The sequence below is a fragment of the Oryza glaberrima genome, chromosome 4 (assembly GCF_000147395.1).
Source record: "Oryza glaberrima chromosome 4, OglaRS2, whole genome shotgun sequence".
Classification (NCBI taxonomy): Eukaryota; Viridiplantae; Streptophyta; class Magnoliopsida; order Poales; family Poaceae; genus Oryza; species Oryza glaberrima.
Window position 1 is genome coordinate 10,169,251 of NC_068329.1, and position 8,388 is coordinate 10,177,638.

Here is an 8,388-nt window from a genome sequence, read left to right on the forward strand (position 1 = left end):
TATTCAGCACAAAAATAAAAAAATCTGAAATTAGAAAAATAAAAGAAGAGTTCAAGTAGGAATATAATTTAAAATTAATTGAAATTCGGAATTAAAAATAAGCAATATTGAAAGAAGAATCCATATAAGAACCCAATACGAGATTATTCAAAATTTGGAATAAAAAATAAAATAAAATCTGAAATTAGAAAAGAAAACGATAGTCCAGGTAGGAATACAATTTAAAAATAACTAAAATTCGGAATTAAAAATAAGGAATATTGATAAAAGAGTCCATATAATAACCTAATACGAGATTAATTAATATTCAGAATAAAAATAAAATTAAAATCCATAATTAGAAAAAAAAGAAGAGTTCAAGTAGGAATACCATTTAAAATTAACTGAAATTCGGAATTAAAAATAAGTAATATTGAAAGAAGAATCCATATAAGAACCCAATACGAGATTAATTAAAATTAAGAATAAAAGATAAAATAATATCCAAAATTAGAAAATTAAAATAGAGTTAAAGTAGGAATACAATTTTGAAACAACTGAAATTCAAAAATAAAAAATAAAAATATTAATAGAACACTATACAGTATTAATTAAAATTTGAAAAAAAATCTAAAATTAGAAAAAGAAAAAATATTTCAATTAGAAATACAATTTATAAATAACTAAAATTGGTGATAAAAAATAAAGACTATTGAAAGAAAAGATAATCTAAAACACATGACGAGATAAATTAAGTAACAGGCCTATAAATAAGTAGAGTGCTGGCGGTTGATATGGTATATAAAAACTACTCCCTCCATTCCATAATATAAGGCACAACCACTTTTTCTAGATGTTCCATAATATAAGGCGTGTATGCATGTAGGCAATTAACTATGACCCCTTCTCCATTAAATTATTACTTTTTAAAATCCTCCACTCTCATGTTCTCTAATTCTATTGGATGCATGCATTATATTTATTAGGATGATCCAAACCACAAGATGATAATACTTATTTTCTTGGTATTTGGGTTAGGGGTGGTAATGCCTTATATTTTGGAATGGAGGTAGTATTAATAAAACACCAAATAGAATCCTAATAACGATTAAAATGAGGGACAACAAGCATGCCGTGAAGCAAATGGGTAAGGCGGTTGCCGAGACTTCTAGAAAGAAAAAAAAACTCCATTGATAATCATATTCAATTTTTAATATCTCAATGATAATAAAAAGGAGAAGCAGCGGGCGGGGTGTATAGGAGAGCCGCCGACGGTTGGCAGGATTTCTAGAAAATAAAAAATGAATTCCAACGATACTTACGTTCGACTTTTAGAATCCCAATGACAATAAAGAGTAGGTGGCGGAAGGGCCATAGAGGAGTACGTATAGTGGCATCGTTTAAAGAGACTTTTAAAAATTATAAAAAATGAAACCAACAAGACAATAAACTCTAAAAACTACGAGGTCCAATTTTTAAAGGTTCGGAACTTCTAAAAAGTAAAAAAAAACCAATGATAATCATGTTCGATTTTAAAATCTCAATGACGATAAAGAAGGGAGGCAACAGGCATGCCATAAAGGAATACAATGGCAAAGCCACTAACGGTTTGGCGGGACTTTAGAAAGTAAAAAATGAACCCGAACGATAATTATGTTCGATTTTAAAATCCCAATGACAATATAGAGAAAAGACAAAAGACAGTGCATGGGCCGTAGAGGAGTATAATGACAGCGTTTGATGGGACTTCTGTAGATTATAAAAACGAAACCCAGTGAGACAATAAACTCTAAACACTATTAAGATCTGATCCTATAATAATCCTATAATACTATACAAGTGATCCCCACTATTAGGATTTTCCTGAGTTCTGGTGAAGCCACGTCACCCTTTTTATCCCAACCGTTCGATCAGATTGTTCCAACTGGTTCGATGTGTTCTATCCCACAGCTCTTTTGCCTCCCTCCTCCACCGAGCCACCTAGGCATGGCAATTTTGCCCATGGGTCTGGGTATCCGCGGATACCCGGATACCTGACCCAATTTGCATGGGCGTAGGTGTGATTTTTTACCCGTGGGCACGCCCACCCGAAACCCGTAGACATCATAGGCAACAGCCGGATTTTATTTTTTGCCTATGGGTAACCCATGCCCGACCCGATACATATGTATTAGCTAATTTCGACTTATCTCTTAATTCTTATACCCCTTTCTCTTGGTTCATTTGTGATACTAACTAATAATAAGTTGTGATGTAATTTAAATTATTGTTGATAACTGATAAATTGGTAAATTTTTGATTTTATTTCTCTTTGTTAAATTATGTATCTTTCGAGTTACTATTCATGTGAGATCCATTGGGTACCCGCCGGATATACCTGCGTCCATCAGGTATGGGTACGGGCACAGAGTTTTGCCCACTAACCCTAGTGGGTAAGGTTTGGGCGGGCGACGACGGGCATGGGTTCGGACATGGTTTTGCTCTACTCGTGCCCGACCCGACCCGCCATCCCTAGAGCCACCAAATCCTCCGCCGTTGCTGTCGGGCGTGGTCCTCTCCCCTATCGCGCGCGTGACTTCTCCCCTCCCCACCAGCCCCCGCGCGCACTAGGCGCAGGCCTGCCACCGGCCGCTCTCGCTTCTCCTCGCATCCCCGCACCGCTCTTGCTTCCCCCATCCCAGCCGTGCCGCTTCTCATCCACCCCCTCCTCCCCCCCCCCCCCCGGCGCGGGGGCGCTTCTCCTCCCCGCGCTGTTGCGCCTTCTCCTCCGTCTCTCCGCTTACTCTTTTGTGAACCATTGGCCACCACCTCCTCCTCCTCCGCTTCCTTTTCTGGGAATTGTCGGCCACTAGACGGGAATAAAATTCGACTCGATGAGCCGTCCACACCCATCTATAAAGTGCAACCAGGTGAACCATCCACATCCACACGCCAATGCAGGAACCGATGAAATATATCTGCACCATTTGCTTCGCTCGATCGGTAGCCCATATTCATTCATCAGTTCTAGATCTAATCCTTAAATTGTTGCTTGTGATCTCTGGTTCTAATACTTTGGTCAATCAGTTCTATTTTTTATGAAGCATTCTTTAATTTCGTCTGATTACTTGAAGTTTCTTTCACATTGTTAGAATGTTATCTTATCGCTGTTTGCAGATATTAACTTTGCACCAAGTAACTGAATTAGTTTGATCTGCTTTGTTGGGATTAATTGATCTGACTATCACCCCCTGTTTCATTCTCTTATCCTGCACGGTTCATTGGATGGCATTTTTATGACTCCAAATGAGTAATCTGGGTTTGTGTTAATTTGGTTGATCCGGCAATTGATGCAAATCTGAAAATGCACTGATGCTAGGTTGATCCATTCCTGTTATCCCTGAGATTATGATAGCATTAAAAAATAGAGAGATCAATTCGGTTTTGGCTATTCTTCAGGTTTCTACTATCCCTATTCAACAAGATTCAAGCTTTACGCAGCCTGTACACTTTGTTAAAGGATCTAATTCATTCATGGACTCATGGTATTAGATCAGGACTCTAAAGATCACAGGTGGGTATACCAATTTTACATCATTGCTGCACCTATAATTTGTTTAATTTCTGAAATCTGATTGCAGAATATTGCTATAAGTACATTGCCTGCTAACGCTGTAGTAGTAGCTCTGGGCTATTGCTGAGCAGCTGAGGTCAATCCCCTGACGTTCCAATCTAAAGCAGCGACTGCAGCATGTACGTATTTCTACTGTTATGATTCCTCTATCAAGAAAATATATCGATATATTAAGTAATGAATAATTGCATCATATTCGTTGTCACCATATCATACCCATTCTACAATACCTGCTTTGCAAGAGGTACTAAGTATTATTTTTTCCTTAACAACACTGCTATGTATCAGATTTTCACATTAGATTATCAGACTGAAAGGTCACATTGATTATTTCAGCAATGAACTTAATTTAGGTACATATTGGTTCCTGGATCTGTCCATGCTCATCCTTCTTTGTTATATGATATTCCTAATTATATTTGGGTTTGTCAGGTACAATTCTATGGTTGGTTCAACTTGATTCTTTGGATTTCTCTTCTTCCTGACTGGAGTATAAAGGATGTTCTTTGTAATAGCTCAATCAAACATTGGGAGATTCATCAGGTTAGTGCAAGTATTTATTTTGTTTTATTGATCTTTCAGTTCAAAGTACTACAAGTTATTTTGTTTCTATAAATATGATCTTTCAGCTCTAATGGATGATTAGTGTTCTCAAGAAAGAGAGAAAATTAAGATTGGGAGTTTTCTGATACTTTATTCAAATATGGTAATTACATACACTTTCTTACAACACAAAACAATTTTTTTCTCTGAATATACATCATGGTAAAGGGATTGCACAATATTGATCGAATAAGTTAATAAGAATGGATAAAAATAATAAAGCATAAATTTAGCCAAAGTCACCAAGATCATTGTCATGCATGCAAAGCTTTTACCTTTTTATATTTCTCTTGATATTATTTATTCCATATGAACAAACATGAAAATTCTGAAGATTAAATTTGATTTATTTTTCATCCTTCACTTAGTTACGCGTAATCATTTAGCTTAAACAATCATTTTTCCCACACAAATTAAGCTACTGACTCTGCTAAAATTTCTACAACCATTATATCACCTTCTCAGTTTTACTTTGTTGGCTACCATTCACTCGGAACTGTTACTCTAGCTAGCTACATATCTATTCTTTCGTTGTTTCCAAATTTTCATTAGTGTCTCAACTGTAAGTTCGAAACATAATAATTAACTACCCCGATTGCAGCATTTAATGCTAATGAAATCAGCAATCAACAACGAATCAAACATATTATTACTATAATATCCATTATTTTATCCGCACCATTATTTATCGACTTATCTAAAGTATCACACACCGTTTTGTTTCTCCTTGCAAGATTGACTTTCCTTTTTCAATTCTCCTAATTGTCATCAACTCTATTCTCATTGCGACATATGGATCTTGAACAAGAATAACCAACCAACAGGTTACCACTAATTAATTAACAAGTTTTATTACATTCATTTCTCTATTACATGCATTTTCTGCTGTCGTGCTAACTAGGAGTGGGGCTATCAAATCTTCTGTACTTCCATCACATATACTGATCTTTTTCTTCAGAAATCCACCCAAACCTTCACAAATGTTTTTTTATCCTTTGTCCACAACCAAATGGCAATAGGTACCTGGATACACTTGCCGAAATGTATTCTTCTACGAGTCAAAAGATTCAACTGAAGCTACCTCACACATGCATGCAGGTCTCACATACAAAGTCGTTTCAAGGGAAGAGGTCGTCAGTAACAATAATCAAAATTAGTTGCTCTTGCATTTTATTACTGTTGAGAAATTTGTGTCTCAATCTTCACATCCTGTTGCTGCTTCAGTTTAAAGATTGTATCACAAGAATATTAGCTTTTGTTTACTGAAATAGAATAAAATCACCAATTCCCATAGTTATCACATCCTGTTGCTGCTTCAGTTTAAAGATTGTATCACAAGAATATTAGCTTTTGTTTGCTGAAATAGAATAAAATCACCAATTCCCATAGTTATCCATTATATTTATCTTTCACCTCCATTTCTCTACTACAAAATCCCGCAGCAACGTGCGGGGTATCATCTAATTTTTAAAGGTTTCAAGGAGAATGAATAGAAATAGAAATAGTGGTAGATTAAGCAAGCAAGGATATGACAGAAGTAGGGGTAGTAGCTGGTGTGACTTTTAAAAACTATATAATTAGAAATACGGGGATGATTAGATTTAGTCTTTTAAAGTCTTAAGACAACGAGATAGCTATTTAATAAATTTTAAGTAAAATCATACTGAAAAATATATGATTTTCAGATTTTGTTTAGGTGCTAGCCACGCAATTGCGCGGGTCACCCAGCTAGTTTATATATATATATATTAATGAATTTATATATATTTAGATTCATTAGCATCTGTATGAATACGAGTAACGCTAGAAAGTTTTATAATATAAAACGGAGGAAGTATCTACGTACGTACGTACATACATACATATATCTGCATCCATGTTCTTCGTTCTCTCCATGACCGGCGGGTGGTGTTCGTCGACTCTTCTTATCTTTGGTCAACGCCTCGCCGCCGGACGGGCCCTCACCCTCCATGCGCCCGTCGCTGGCGGCATCGCTGCTCCCGCCGCCGTAGCAGGAAATCCGGCGACGTCCAGAGGAGGCACCACGATTGAAGCTGCTGGTCAGTCGGCTGTGTCACAGCAAGTTCAGCTAGCTAGCGTCCGATGATTTTCCTTTAGAGATCAACAGAAGACACACAAGTATGTTTGTGGTTGCTCTCATCATCGCCGGTGGCAAACATATATACGCGCGTCTGAATACATGAGAAGCTAGCAGCATATGATGCCATGGCGAGGCGAGAGCTCGCGTCAGATTGCATCGAGGGAGAAGAGGAAGTGTGGAGATTATAGATACCCTATATCTATATGGCAGTTATATTCCAGCTGGGTACAGGGTACCAAATATAGATAGAATATCTTTATGAGGACTCGGGTTAGATTCTAAACTTGTATGTCAAGGAAATACCCGGGATCCTAGTCGGTTACGATTGTATTTTATCTATAATCCCATATTCCGTTAGGATATGGACTGTATTTTGTAAAGCGGACCTCTTCCCCTATATAAGGAGGGGTCCGTGTGCCTCTCGGGGCGTGATCTTTTTTACAGTTTATACAATCAATAACACACTCGGTGGAATCATCCCCGGACAGAAGTAGGGTATTACTTCTTGAATAAGAAGGCCTGAACCTGTATAAAATTCCTTGTCTCCAAACCCATCCATTTTCCTAACTTGATAGCCACCCCCTTTTATTATTGCCGAAATCTTGTTTCGACAGGAAGCCGCGGCAGCCCACACTGCCTCGTCTTCTCACCTGCTACTGCGCCGCCCCTCCATGCTGACCGCCGCCGCCACGCGCCCCACCGGTGCCGGCGAGCTCGTCGCAGCGCCATCGCCAATTTTTTTTTCCTCTCTATATTTTTTTTCAGGAGCTATTTGATTTTCTTGCAGTTTGGGGAGAAGACGATGGAAAGTGTGACGGCGATGTATAATTCTAAATTTACAAAATTTGAGTGGCAACCAACCGATATCGTGAATAATAATGGTATGTTTTTTATTTGATATATTTGCAATGACATAGGTCAAATTAACCCAAATAAATATGAGGGTGATTACTTCTGCAAGAAGCTACCGAGGCAGAAATTAGCAATGTTGGCTGAAACACCCTGAGATTTTCAAATTTAAAATACGGAATAAAAAATTGGAATAATTAAAATCTTTTCAAATTCCTTCATGCTTGAATTTCTTGGATTTTCTTCTCCTTTTTCCTGTTGTGCTAGTGCCAAAATAATGAAAAATGGGAACCCAATTTAATTTCTAAATTCAATTATGGATTCAGAGTAATATTTACAAAAGAACCACGATTGAAATATATAAATTAAGAAAATATTTGCAAATAAGAGCAGATAATAATTATTTTCCTAAACATCCCTTTTATGAATTAATATCCCTTTAATGGTTTGTTTTGCAAATAAAACAAATATTAAATATTTTGTGAAGATCCTTTTTTAAAGATTAATTCCATAAGGAATCACTTTACATATAACATCTGTTAATACTTATTTATCAAAACCCTACATGTAAACTAAATCTTTAAGTTCTTTAACTCAAAAAGTTTTACAATAAAAGTCTAAAGGACTTCTCTCAAGTTTCCCCTTTTCCTATTGGAAAAAGTACATAGAAGGTCCCTCAACTTGTCATCGAGTTACAAAATCGTCCCCCAACCGCAAAACCGGATATAGTGCATCCCCCAACTTACAAAACCAGTACAAACTAGATCCCTCGGTGGTTTTAACCCCGGTTTTATCTCATGTGGCTGCTGAGTTAGCGTGGGACCCACGTGAGTCCCACATGTCGGTATGCCACGTCAGCAGGTATCTCTTTCCCCTACTCTCCCTTCCTCCCCTCTCTCTCTTTCACACACTCTTCTCTCTGGGTAGGCCGGTCGGCGGTGGGGAGGAGGTTGCTGGGGCGGCGGTGGCGGTAGGCATGCGCGCCTCCTCAAGCTGCTCCTCCTCCTCCCCGACTCCTCCCACCACGCCGCCGACGCCGACTACCTCATCGCCCTTCCCAATCCCTATCTCATCCTGAGCTATCCACCTACGGGCCATCGCCAACGCTGTCCGCCAGGCCCCACCACCTTCCTCCGCCCCGCAGCACAACGACCAGGAAATGGGGGGAGCGCCTCGCCACCCTCACCCTGGCCGACGCGGTGGAACTGGTCTACGTGCTGAAGCAGGTGGAGAGGCTGTTGTC

The 8,388-nt window shown here is 38.4% G+C and overlaps 1 long non-coding RNA gene across 7 annotated transcripts; it reads left to right on the forward strand.

The window, feature by feature from the left end:
- Positions 1-2,720: 2,720 nt before the first annotated feature.
- Positions 2,721-5,563, forward strand: LOC127772081 (uncharacterized). 7 transcript variants are annotated; one of them, XR_008017269.1, is made up of 6 exons: positions 2,721-2,888; positions 3,136-3,337; positions 3,418-3,532; positions 3,600-3,711; positions 4,025-4,135; positions 5,215-5,563. It is a non-coding gene; the product is annotated as an uncharacterized LOC127772081 (long non-coding RNA). The 7 variants fall into 7 exon arrangements; XR_008017271.1 differs by lacking the exon at positions 3,136-3,337 and adding an exon at positions 4,222-4,298; XR_008017270.1 differs by lacking the exon at positions 2,721-2,888 and adding an exon at positions 2,916-2,961.
- The last annotated feature ends 2,825 nt before the right edge of the window (positions 5,564-8,388 follow it).